Consider the following 14196-nt stretch of genomic DNA (forward strand, 5'->3'; position numbering starts at 1 on the left):
AGATCCAATTAAACCCGAGAAGTTGAATTGTTCACCTAAAACAAAGGCAAAACCAAGAGAGAAGAAAACTACTCTGTCCTAGAGGAAGTCTGCCTCCTTGCAGGATTTCCACCTGAGACTTCCCAGCACAAGAACAGGAGCAAAGGAAACAAGTGTTTGGTGTGGGGAATGCTGAGCCACACAAGCTGACCACGCATCTTCAGTGTCAAATCACTGACTCTGAAAAATTAACAGCTCTGCTACAGAACACACCTAACTGCACAAACAGCCAGAACAAGAGTGTGAAGCAGTTTTTAAATGACAACTTTGTGTTTCAGGGTTGTCAAGTCCCTTTTGAGCGAGATGCTGATGGTTCTAGAAAATACACTGGACAACACTGCATTTAAGATCAGGTAACCACAAACCCCACCCTGTGATTCAGGGGGTCACACACCTGTACAGGCAACATCCTGTGCTTCAGTTTGGTGGATACAGCACTCTGCCACCAGCAGTGCTGGAAATCCGTCCTCAGAAAGAAAAGTATCACATTCATTTTCTATTGTGCTAAGGAACCAACAATTTAAAATGTAATCAAAACCAGCTATGCTTTTTAGAAGTTATGAGAAAAAAAAAAACTCCTACTGCACGTATTCTTGGGCTACACTGTTATTTCCACACCTTAAAAACTGGCATTGCCTACTTATAGTCTCCACACGAGAAACTCAGAAAGAGAAAACACTCAATATACACAAACGAAACAAAAATTTAATAAACCTGCCAGACATAAAATACGCACACAAAAGTGAAAAAACATCTTGCAGTCACAGCGGCAGTGTTATTTGTGGTGACAGAAGGAAAAATATTTTCTAATGTTAGGCAATTTCAGTCTCAACCCACCTGATAATTTTTTTGAAAATTTTCTTTAGAGCATACAGTACTTCTGTAAAGCTAAATAATTCCAGGTACTGTCCTACAATTTAACATCACAAGGGCAGATCTTACTGGAATAGGTAAAAATAGCACCAGTGAACATGCCAAAGGAAAGTCTTTCCACTATATGGGCAGCGCTTAGGTTGCAACATCAGCTGGCTCTCTTTTTATAACCTCCCGATTGCCAGCGAACAAGTTACACAGTCAACTTAAAAGGTTGGAGAAATCTAAGAGTAAGCTCTGGAACTGGCTTTCAGCTGAAATCAATCTACTGTATCACTCTGACACACACACTTTGTTTCAGCATGCTATTATTGCCTGAGTAAGCTTTATACTTGCTCCGAAAGCATTTAACACAGAAGAATGACGTAATTCAGAATACGGTTTATTTTTTGTTAAATGTCAGCATAAAATTAGAGGCTTGCACACTTTGTTGTTTCTTTTGGCTCCAACAGGCTCTGGAAGCAACTTAACCCACTCCATTCTCTCACAGCCGCGCATGCGCCATCCCCTCCGGTGAACTCCTCCTGGCCCGGTTCTGCCAACGCACCCCTCACCAGCAGCCACTACAGCACAACCCCTCCCCAGCACTCAGCTCTAGGTGGGGTTTTTCCATGTTTCCATATAAAGAGAATGACTGTCACAACAGCAACATTTGGAGCTGCAAGTGCAGCGATGGAACTGAGACAGAAATGTTGTTTTACTAGAAGAAATCCACACTCCTTTGCCAGCAGCCTGACTTAAAGACAACTGGAATTGCTTGGCTTTCTCATTAGCTCCAAGGGAAAGCAGCACCCTCCCATCTTCACCACCACAAACAGGTTTCTGCCTGCCCAGCCTACAGATCAGTATTGATTGGACACAGCTTTCCAAAGGGAGGGAGATAGGGAAGAGAAAGACAGCTATAAAAAGCAGTGTGTCACTTAGCTTGCACAGTTACTATTACACTTTTTCGCTCTAAGAAAAACTGAATGTTGACCTTAAGTCTGAAAGCGCTGCCGTAATCAAAAACATTTCTTATGTGCACACAGTGGCCTCAGTATGAAGAAAGGTCTCGTGCAAGTTCAAGAGGAGAGTTTAGACACATTTGCCATGCTTAATGCACAAGTTTTACAATACAAGCCTTAGGAAAAAAAACCCACATAAAGTTACAAGAGGTGCACGAATAAAGAACTGGCAAAAAAATAGTTAAATGGGCCTATGAAATGTATTAGATCAGAAGGATTCAACTTCTATCAGAAACTGTCAAAATAAGGAAAATATTTACCCGACAGTAATCTTGGCATTAGTAATTGTTGAACTTCTGGAATCCTATGAAAAGGTTTTATAGAATCTGATTCTGGAGTCACACCCTATGTCATAAATATGACCAACTCCCAGTGTAACACAGAACAGTCTTTAAAACAAAGTTAAAAACCCCCAATTGTCACTGTATATCAAAACACTCATCAGCTGGAAGCTAGAGAGGTAATCACTGGCTCTTTCATCTCCACGTTAAGTGGAACTAAAACCTACCTTGCTTTTTTTTTTGGTACGAGCAATTTATAAAAGTATTTTACTTTCTATGATAATCACGTGGGAATAATGTAACTGGCAGGTTTTGAGTAGCAATAAAGTATGAATTTTTAAAAATCATTAAAATATCATAACTAGCATTTTTTTCCTTCCCAGCATTGCAACCATCAAAGCTTCCAGTCTAACGGTCCTCCCAACACTGACTCTGTGACTTTGCAGTACGATTCCCCCACATTCCTACAGTTCTGGACCAATTCCATGCCAATGCAAGGCAGCACACGTATCTTCACCTGTTTCACTATGCTTCCCTCAGTTTCACCACGAAACACTTGTGCAAAATCTCACGTGTAGTTTCTTCTACACAAGTCATAGAATAAAGCAAAAATGATGATCGTTTACTTGTTTGTCCAAGAAGCAGTCACAGTGGGGGAGACATACTTCATCTCTTCTGCAGGCAGTGAGAGAATAAGGAGCACAGTGACTTTCGCGGTACACTAACAGGCCGAAAAGACCACTCCAGAAAATCCTGAGGGCATGACCAGACTTTGAGCAAACACTGTTAATGATTGAGAATAGAGCAAGAAAGTGGAATACGCAAAACTAGCTCAAATGACTGACAAGAGTTGACAGAGAGGCACACTGGAAGCAAATGATTAGCAAAATAAAGGACATCACAGAAAAATTAAAAGATTAGTCATACATTAAAGACTCTCAATATATATATAAATATTCGTCCTACGAGGGTACAAAGGCATTAAAGAGCAACCTTCTCCCCTTTGTGTGCTACCCTGTGTCTCCCTCTTGCTAGTCTCCTCAGCTAGCTCCCAAAACACTCATTTTCAAAACTCCAGCTTACTGTATAGCAAAAAAAATTATGTAACAGAAGACTATAATGGGGGCTCTGAGCCATTTTCTAAAGTCTAAACCTCTGAGCCAGCTTTAATTCATATGGTTAACCCCATGCCACACCCAGCTGCAAGTCAGTGAAGCAACTCCCTCCAGCTTCTGAACTAAAAATATACAAGATGTCTCAACTTCTCTTAACTGATACTACGTATTTCAATCGGAATGCAATATTAATTAACACCCTTTTGTCAGCTGTTTGACAGAAATGAAATATTTTAGGGTCAAACCAATCACAGGCACGCAGCGTAAGCTGAAACCTGAAATGAAGCAATGAAATGCAGCAGTGAGAGAACAGGCAGCTGTACCGTAACCAACACAACATCTGCAGAGCCGCAACACAGCCAGCGAAATGATTCCACAGAGCAACAAAACCAAGAACAACAACAACATAAAAAGGGGCTTGTATCCGAAGAGCTGGAGATACAGGTCCCATGTGCAGATTCCCAGATAGAGCAGAGTGAGCAAGGCAGAGTCACTTGCAGAGCCACCACAAGCACAGGTTATTTGCAAGGCAATGCTAAAACTCCTTTGCCTTAAGTTAAAAGCAGTCAGCTTTGATTTAACTGTGCCACTGCTCGGCTTCATTTATGCAAATGTGCAGGATACGTTCAGAACATGCACACGAGAAATGGCAGGACAGAGACACACCTGCAACTGCAAACAAACCCGATGACCTGCATTTGCCACCCTATCAACCTACACAAATCCAGTCTTTCTGCATTAAAAGCTTAGTTCCAAAAAGCTTGGCATTCTCTGTAAGCAAGCAAAAACCTCTGGAAAAGATACAATGCAATCACATCGACTATGTCACTTAAAACCCTGAGAGAAAGGATATTAATTTATGCAAACATTCCATGCACTGATTATCAGTTATAAAATTCTTAGCTCTGAAGTCCACCAAGAAAGCGCTTCCCTTGTTTACAAATAACTGGAGAACAGCTCTTTGTTTACCTTCACCACCTGCATGCGTTGCACCGTTTCAGTACAGAAGATGACCATGTTCTACTAAACTGCAAAAGGTCAGCACACACTGCTGCAGTAAAACCAACTTTGTGTGAAGCAGATGACATTTATAGTACAAACACAATATTCAAGTCACTAGAGGAATAAACACGCGCCAGCTGCTTTTCAAAGCAAAATGGCTGTTTACTAAAAAATAGTGTATGCAGCGAGAGCCAACAGAGCACTGAGAATTACCTACAAAACTTGGTTCAAAACAGACTTTCTTTTCAGAAAAGATACACATCTGGATTACCCATGCAGGATAACATACAAAGACTATCTACTTCGTGCTGTCCCAGAGCTCACAAGTAATGCACACTCATTGCTGAAAGACTTTGTTTCCTTGTCATAAAGCTGGCACTTTTATCCAATTTCCTAGTGTTACATCAACTCCTCTTTCAATCCATTTCTAGAGCTGACAAAATGTTTCCACGACCTTATTCAACACACAGCAGCTATAATTCACACCCGAACAAACCAAAGGGTTTTGCACAAGCTGTTACACAAAACCAACCTAAATCAGTACAATGCAGATGTAATGTGCCTGCATTTAAACTTATGTGAAACTTACTGAAATTGTGCTTCAACTGTCCTTGAAATTTTTGTCAAATCACAAGTTTTAATCTTGCTTTTTATTAATGTCCTCAAATAAAGATTATTTTGGCTTATGCCATTTCATGTTTTCACAAGAAACAGAACACTCACTTCTATTTCTCTTCAGTCACACAGATTTTTAAGATAGAGCATGGTGCAGGAACTTGTTTCTTACAAAACAATCTCCCTTTTCAGTTATTCATTTGTTTTGACCTGAATTTGCATGGCAGTTTTGGAAATCCCACTGCACAAAATCACGCTTCCCTTGTTTTATGGCAACTGGTCTGATGGGATCATGCCACCCAGCTGTCCTCCTGCCTCTCCCCCAGCAGCTTCGGGGTGTACCACCTTATGCCAGCCAAACAGTTCGGTAGAGGCATCAAGAACGTGAACTTCCTACAGGCTAGGGGAATAGGACACCAAAATATGGAACAACACTTGGCTCTCCTGGCTTCTTCGTCATCCAGGGCACCAAGGCACAGAACCTTGTGTGCCAACTGCAGCAGCACATCACTGCAAGAAGCTACGCCACAAGGAGAAGCCCTCCTCCTTGCCCAGGTGGCAGGCCGAATGGGAGACCAGCAATGTCAGAACAGACCAAGAGGAGGAGGAGAAAAAGCCTGGAGGGTTTTTAAGGGAGGCAACATCGAAGGTGGGGAAGGAAGGGGCACCAGCGGTATCACAAAAGCCTGGCAAAGGGGCTGACGGATGGTGGCACAGAAGAGAAAGACAACATGTTTGCAGCAGAGCTGATCGGGGATCCCAATACAAACCTGCACCGAACCAGACTTTGTTATTTCATTCACTCTCAAAACTTTATTAGGAATATAAAATAATGTAAAACATGCTGTATACACACAACACAAAAGTTTATTTATATCAGCACAGTTCCTGCATTTGGAAGTAACTGATTTTTAGGCTTATTTACACACAGGAATTTGAACTAACAACTTCCAATTCCCATCTTCTACAGAAGTTTTAGAACCAAGAGCTCTCATCACCTCAATGTAATTTGTTTTCAAACACATAAAACAAGGAAAACTTGTTTTTTTCCTCAACTCCTGGTTTCCCAACAGTGAAGGAGCCAAGTAAATAAACTGGGGGGAAGGGAGTATACGTCCCAGAAGAAACTCGTGCTGATTTAGCACACCAAGAAGTGCTGACCAATGATTTCCGTGGGTCATTTTTGTGGTTTATAAAATATGAGTTATTTTAATAACTTGTAGTAAGTTCGGGCCCTGAGACAGCAGTAATTTCATATGTAATTTGAATAGACTTTGTTGTTATTAGAGAAAAAAAATGGAAAATTTTATGTACACACCAAAGGCATTTAACTGAAAAACACAGAAGTTTTATATCTTCTTTGGAAAAAATTTTCTCTGCTAGTTCCAGATTTTCTTTCAAAGCAGGTTAGTCAACAGTGTTGCACAATAAGTTATCCAGTCCTGAAGATATTAAGTATGGCAACAAATCATACGAAAAACACATTCCGGATTTCTGAAAGCATCACTGCTCCAGCCCAAGTAAGCTAGTTCACATCTGATTTAATAACCTAAGATTAAATTGCTTATTAATGTCACCCATTTCATGAACACGTATACAGATCCATACCTTTTCTATGATTAATTGTAGCCTTAGGGTTTACAGAAAATATTCATTAAGACAACCTAAATTAAAGCCACTTCCATTCCTAATGGGCGTCCACTGAACAGATTTAACTGAACCGCCTGAAACTCTCACATTCACCAATTCAATCTTTTCTTCTGCACCAACACTGCAGACATATCCTAAAGGATAAGTACATCCATTCAAATTACATCCTAGTTTTACCCAGCACTGTGATCCTTTAGGCAATATTAGGAGCTGAGTTTTTCAGAAGCATTAAAATAACAGACATTTTGAAAGTCTTTTTTGTAGAGAACTATTTTAAGTTGGCGTCAGGTTTTTGAAGAACCTCAGTGTTGCTTCACTACAGCCCCTTCTTGTTTTGCATGCCTAAAACAACCTACAATTGCATCTGAATGCACACTGTGCTGTAGCAATTCCACTATGACTGGTTTTGAGGTCTCATTGTCCCACGTAAGGTCTCTGCATCTATGGATGTCACTTAAAGGCTAAGAAGTTAAAAAAGATGCTACAGAAACGATTTAGCTTGACGAGGGAAGATGAACAATGGACGAGAGCCAGACAGCACCAGCAGCTTAGCTGTGCAGTGTGTTTAGAGCATAGATAAAGAGGGTCCAGAAGCAGCACAATCTTAAGAGCCCTGGCACTGCAGGAACATCATTTACACAGGGCAGAGCCGTAACAGTTTAGAACACATCAGGAAGCTCAACAACCTCAGTCCAATTCTCAAATGCTTTCCTAAATACCATTTATAGATGGCAAAGTTGTACCAGTTTAGAACGTATTGGGAAGCTCAAGATCCTCGGCTTTCAAACGCTTTTTTTTAAGCTGCATCTAAGTCGGAACAAGTCAAGCAGGCAGCTTGCACGGAAAATGCATGAGCAGAGTGGGACTGAGCCGACACAACGGGGCAAGTGGGGCACTCAGCGGGCATCTCCCGGCTTCCGGCATTCCCCATCAGCCCCCGGGCAGCCTCCTGACCCGGGCAACCCCTGGCCACGGGCACCCGCTGGCCCCAGGCAATCAACGCTAGCAACCCCCCATATTACAGCATTCTCCCCACAGCTCCCGGGCACCTCTAGCACCCCCCCACGCGGCCAATCCCCCCCGGATCCTGGCAACGTGCCTCCGTCCCCAGGCAGCCCTGGCACCACTACCCCCCTCACCGGGTCAACCCTCCTCCAGCCCCCAGGCACACCCCAGCTCCTAAGCACCCCCCTATCCCAGCATTCCCCCCCCAGCTCCCGGGCACCGCTAGCACACACCCCCCACACACTCGGGCAATCCCCCCCGGTCCTCCGGCAGCCCTGGCACCCCACAAGGGCGCGCACACACACACACCCCGACCCAGACCCAGGCCCCCCACAGCTTCCTGGCAATCCCCACCGGGATCCCGGACAGCCCTGGCATCCCGCCTCGGGCACCCCCAGCCTCTGGGCACCCCCAAATCCTAGCATTCCCCCCCCCCCCCCCCCCCCCCCCCGCGCTCCCGGGCACCTCTAGCACCCACCCACTCGGGCAATCCCCTCCAGCCCCCAGCACTCCACAGCCCCGAGGCAGCCCCGGCACCCCCACACAGACACCCCTATATCCCAGCATTCCCCCCAGCTCCCAGGCAGCTCTAGCACCCCTTTCTCTCCCCATTCGATCAATCCCCTCCAGCTCCCGAGCAGTGCTGGCACCTCCACACCCAGGCAACCGTCCTCCAGTCCCTGGGCACCCCCTGGCTCTCGGGCAGCCCTAGCACCCCCACATGCTCCACCCCCACCCCACCCCCTGCGCACCCCGATACCCCAACATTTCCCCATCAGGTCCCGGGCGGCTCTAGCACCCTCCTTCCCACTCCAGCAATCCCCTCTAGCCCCCGAACAGCCCTAGCACACACCCACGGGTCCCTCCGGTTCCTGGCACCCCCAACCCTGGCCATGCCCCCGAGCCCCCCTCAGCCCCCGACAACCCCCCCCACCCCAGGCCCAGCCGCAGGTCGCGCCCCTCTCACCCCCTGTCAGCCACTCCGCTCAGCTCCCCCCGCCCCCGCTGTCCGTCCCGCGCTGCCCTCAGGCCACTCTCCCCTCAGGGCCCCGGGGGAGGCGCGACGCTGCCCCCCGGTACCTGCGCGCCCCGCGCCGCTCGCCCCGCAGCTCGACTAAGATGGCGGCCGCGCGCCCCGCGGCGCATTTATCCCCGCCCATCCGCCGCTCGGCGCTCGCCGCCGGGCCTGGCGCCTCGCGCCACCGCGCTGTCCCGGCTCCCGCCCCGCCTGGCGGACGAGCGCCGAGCAGTCGATGGGGCGCTGCGCCGCCATTTGAGAACGGGCGTGGGGGAGGGCGGTCCGGGGGGAAACGAACCGCGAAGCCCATCGAGCTGCTCCCACAGTGGAAATGTCCGTGCGGAATCACAGGGTCATGGGATGGTCTGGGTCGGAAGGGACCTCGAAGTCCATCTAGCCTTTCCTCCAATGGAAAAGTCCATGTAGAATCACAGGATCATGGAATGGTTCAGGTTGGAAGGGACCTCAAAGCCCATCCAGCTTTTCTTCTAAAAGAAAAGTCTATGCAGAACCGTAGAATCACGGAATGGTTTGGGACTTCAAAGGGACTTCAAAGCCCGTAGAGCTTTTCCTCCAATGGAAAAGTGCATGCAGAATCACAGGATGATGGGATGTGTTGGGTTGGAAGGGACCTCAAAGCCCATCCTGTTCAGCCCCTGCCATGGGCAGAGACACCTCCCACGGGGTCAGGGTTTGGTCTCTGGTTTAGAGGTGGGGGATGGTTTTGTTTGATGTTTCATGTTATTTGTTAAGGCGTTTTTGTTACAAATTCTTCATCCTCAGACAGGACAGTGGTGATCACACTGATGGTACAGTGGCTTTTCCTCCAATGGAAAAGTCAATACAGAATCACAGAGTCATGGAATGTCATGGAAGGGACCTCAAAGCCCATCCAGTTCCACCCTCTGCCATGGGCAGGGACACCTCCCACTGGATCAGGTTGCTCCAAGCCCATCCAACCTGGCCTTGAACCCCTCCAGGGATGGGGCAGCCACCGCTTCCCTGGGCAACCTGGGCCACGGCCTCCCCACCCTCACAGCAAAACAAACCTTCCTCAGATCCAATCTAAGGTACCTGGGGAGAAGTAAAGCAAACAGAAATGTGTGCAGGCGCTCTCCTTGGAGGAGACTGGGAAGGGCGGTCAGCCATCCATCCATTCATCCATCCACCCATCCATCCATCCATCCATCCATCCATCCATTCCCTTGCATGCCAGGCACCACTCTCAGTGGGAGCTGGCTCTGCTGGGGCAGAGGTGTGCCCAGCGTTCCACAGCCCAACCTCTCTCCACACAGGCCCTGAAACCCTCCAGCATGGCACATCAGATGGTGAACAAGTTACCGTCAAAGGAACACTTCCAAGGACAGCCATTGCAAATAAAACACTTCTCCCAGAATGGTTTTTAAAGAGCACTCACAATTGCATTTGCAATCATGTATTAGTTGTTAATTAAATAAGCACTTCTCTAAAAAGAGCCTCCAGCAAAATTCTCTTAGCCTTATTTGGGATTTCTCTACAGAAGGAGGCTTATTCTGATATAAACCAAGGCTTGAGTTCAGCTAAAGTCTCATTAATCTCACAGAGGCGTAGTAAGGGCAAGAAAAAGCAGCACTGTTGGGCTTGCCTCTCTGAAGTGCCAAATAGGAAAAAAAATTAAGTCTTTAGCTACTGGTGCCCTCCAGGAAGAGCTGTGGTTGCCAAGTACTAGGAGATTGAAATGGGGATGGCAACCAGGAGCTCTGAAAGGCTGAAGCAGAAATTTCCATGTCCCTAAATACTGTGACTCAGTACTCTATTCCCATATGTTCTAGAAGTTATCCACTTATTCCAGTGGAATAATGCCTTCAACATAGAGGATATTGCTAAAAGAAAGATTTAATTACACTTCTTTAGCACGCTTGCAAGACAAACCACATGGAGATCTCAACCTTTCTATTAGGAAAAGCACTTACACTCTTCTTTTTCCTTCCTGAAATACAAAAAAAAAAAAAAATAAAATCCAGACCAGATGGTGCGTACACAAAATGTGTATGTGAATGTGAATTGTTCTTTTCAAATTCTTCTAGAGCAGCTTTTCTCTTCAGTGTCACATTTAAACTGAAGAGTCCTCTGACGCACACACACAGTTTGTGTGACTTAACAGGAGTCACAGCCGTGTATCTGACCCAGGAGAAACAAATAAACTCAGAGCAGTGCGTACAGGAAATATCCACATGGCTTAAAACTGAGCATATCCGTGTAATATGGTAGATTTGGGCAAAATACGCAAAAGGACCTTAAAATACTCTCTAAATAAGAACATGCCATGAGAAGGGAAAGGAAAGGGGGATACCCTCTTCAAGAAGAGATGCTTTTGACAAGACCATTCATAAAGGTTTAAACTTGTTTTAAAAGAATAGAAGGATCAAGGATTGTAGTGGTGGAACAGATGAACGCAGACATGGAGGAAAGCAAGCCAAACTGCAGATCGTTAAACATGTAGCACATACAAAGAAATACTGTAATTACAAGAAAGGAAAAGAAAAACAAACAAGGAAGCCAACCAAAGAAACTCAAACATTACAGCACTACCGTAGAAGGGAAACAAAAAGGGGACAAACTTTCCCAAACAAACAGAAAACTACTAGCATTCTTCTGAGGCTGATCTGGTTTATATTGTGTTTAGTGGCTGGGTTTACAGTGCCCAGGTATTAGACGGTCATCTGTCCAGGCATATAATCAAATCTTACATTTTCACCATCTGAAGTGATCATCTACCTCTACCAAAAGCAGCCCGGGGAGTGATTAGAAGGAGAACGAGTACCAGTGCCACTAGGGGTTTAGAGTGCATGAGTGACAGTAACTCTTATCCTGAGCTATTGGACAAGTCTGTCCAGTGGTTGTAGGCTTGGCAACTCCCTTTCACCTGGGTACATCACACAGGCAAAGCCATCTCAGCTTCACAGACTTTAGTTTCTCCATCATTAAAACCAGGACGGATGATACCGAGTGACCATCTCTAAGAAGAGTTTCAGTATTGCCTGGGGAAGAGAAGCACGTAAAAGTTAAACCTATTATTTATTTGTTGTGTTCTTTTTGCTATGTGCAGTGTTCGTGCATTCCCAGTCTGCTTTGCTGTGATTACTTGGAGACTCAAACAGCAGAAAATGTTTTAAGTGACATCGCATAACCTTCATTGTATCTTTAGTATGTAAAATACTTATAAGCCTCAGAAGAACGAGTAGCAAGAACTAGGAGTGTAGGGATGACTGGGAAAGAGACTAAATGTATATACACACACTTTATGGTGGAGTTCTGGGTATCAAATCTTACTCCCTTACTCTTCAAGCCACGGATTGCTCTAGACAAACCTTGCCATTTTATCCAGGGTTATTCAATCTGAGCCACATTCAAAGCACTGCACTTCTGCATGTTATTTTGATCAACACTCTAAATTGTTCTCTTATTTCCCCATAATATTTTTGTGTAAGAGAACATTGCTTAGGAAAAAAATAAGTCAAGTTAGATACAGAAGAAGTCCAACATGCAGACACCGTAAAGAAAGTGGCCTTGAACAAATCAAGCAGCAGCAACCTAAAAGAGAAGGACTCTGATCAAGGAACATCTTATTTGTCTGATGGTGCCTGAGCTATTCATATTTTATAGTTCAGCTGAAAGACGTTTCTTATTTCCCCGTGTCACTGAAGTGATCAAAGAAGGGGGATGGGAATGTAATTTATAGTTTGTTTGGGATTTTTCATGCATTGTAGAATTTAAATGGCATACATTATAACAATAGAACATCTTATTTATGAAGTTGTTAAAGCAGTAAACTTGTTTTGCTGGAATGTAAACCATAGCACAGTCTGTACACATTAATTATTTCTGTTGTTTAATCCTGAACAAACTCTTAATTTTTTATTTTATCCATATCCAGTAAAATGGGCTGGCTATGGTGCCTACCTTTGTCCACTCTGTTGAGCATCTCTCCAGCCAAATAGCAAAGCGATTCGGGAGTTCCCAAAACTTGGGAGGGTTTTCTTCTGTGTGAAAGTAACACCTGGCTTCCCACAGGCATAGATTAAGCATGTAGTGACTTCTTTGCTTCCCTGGGAAGGCTGGACTCTGGAACGAGATCCATTCGAGCGATTCCTGCACTCAGAGAACTCAGGGGAGGCCAGTCAGAGTATGAGACCGGCTTGTGTGTCTGCAGGTTCTAACCCCCAAGGATTGCCTTCATCTGCTGTAGAGTCAAGTCACACCCTGCATGATACAGAATGCACTGTCTGATACAAGCCTTGTGTGTGCTGTTAGTACTTCACACTTCAGTATCTCTTTTTAAATTCACTTTGGTTTCTTCACTTGCAGGATCAAGCCACCAAGAGCTGTTGGGCAAAGTTTCTTCTCTTCCGTTTCACGCTCGTGCAGCCCTGTAAGACGCACTGCCTGAGGTCAGCATGTGGTGCCATAGTCACCTCCATGAACAAGTTTTGCCTTATCTGTTGACACCACTTCAATATAAATTTAAGTTATTCACTTTATTTTTCCCTTTCTTCTGCTTTTTAGTGCTTTAAACAAGTTTCTTCAATGAAAGTGTTCTCTAAAACACCCATATGCAATTCCTTGTACTGTCAAGGACTATGATCTTCTACAGACTGGTCTGTTCTTCCAGAATTCGTTCAGTCTCTAATACTGTGATCCATCTGTTAGGTATTCATACTTAGATGGTTCTTGGGTTGTCCTTATATAAACTTAACAATAAAAATATTTGATGAAAACGCCAATTGCAATAGATTTTCAATACAAGTTTGTGTTGGACCACTTCAGAATAAAATTGAAACAGATTTTCATTAAGCCTTACAGTAATAAATAAGTCACTCTGAGAGTGCAGCTATAACCAGCAAGCAATAATCTCTTAACTGAAAAAGAAAAGTTGCCTCAGCCTTTCTTCACTGGCAATCTCATATGAGACATTCTGAAAATGCTCAACAACCCCTCTACCACTTTCCAGCCCACCATATGCTCCTGCTGTAATTTATGGTATTGCAGATATCCAGTGTCTCTGGGCTCGTTACATGCAGTGCAGCAGAGAATTTCGGCTTCTCCAATTTCACTGCAATGCAATTTGCTTCTAGGAAAAAACAGAGGCACTGCACTACCCCATCCAGTTCTCTCAGACTCTTCTCCAGACAGGAGGAGTTGAGTTGCTTTCCTGAATTTTAGGTACTTATTTGCAGTACTTCCTACCAAGATTTATTTTTCTTTTAGCATGAAAAGAAGTTGTGACACACAAGAGTGCTGGTTATAACTCTGAAACCTGAGCTATCGAGAGCAGGTCCTGCCTGCAGACAATTGTCCCTGCTGTGTTACTCAGCCCATGCACTTGCCTCTTTGCCGTTGAGGACCTCGGCTACCCCTTTGTTTGCAAATGCAGTACGAGCTGACTGAAAAACTAACATTAAAACTATCACTGAAGCTACGTGGTTTCAAAGTGCTAAATTGTGTCTGACAGGTATAGTTGTATTTTCTTAGGTAACCATGGCTGTGTTTTTTCCCCACGGCTGGAAATGCACTGGAGGGACAGCAAGATTCCCAACAGAAGGATCAAGAATCTG

The 14196-nt window shown here is 44.8% G+C and overlaps 1 protein-coding gene across 6 annotated transcripts in view; it reads right to left on the reverse strand.

Annotated features, from left to right (window-relative positions):
• The window catches only part of RAF1 (Raf-1 proto-oncogene, serine/threonine kinase), a 91228-nt gene that overhangs the window by 35365 nt on the left and 41667 nt on the right, over positions 1 to 14196 (reverse strand). For 2 of the 6 annotated variants that reach the window (XM_054076397.1, XM_054076392.1), the window contains exon 1: positions 8665 to 8688. The exons of 1 other annotated variant lie outside the window; for it this stretch is intronic. The gene's annotated coding sequence lies outside the window, so the exon portion shown is untranslated. Of the gene's footprint in view, positions 1 to 8664; positions 8765 to 14196 lie in introns of those variants that run through there. 3 more of the 6 variants (XM_054076393.1, XM_054076391.1, XM_054076398.1) reach the window with 3 other exon arrangements.

The sequence above is a fragment of the Cuculus canorus genome, chromosome 11 (assembly GCF_017976375.1).
Source record: "Cuculus canorus isolate bCucCan1 chromosome 11, bCucCan1.pri, whole genome shotgun sequence".
Classification (NCBI taxonomy): domain Eukaryota; kingdom Metazoa; phylum Chordata; class Aves; order Cuculiformes; family Cuculidae; genus Cuculus; species Cuculus canorus.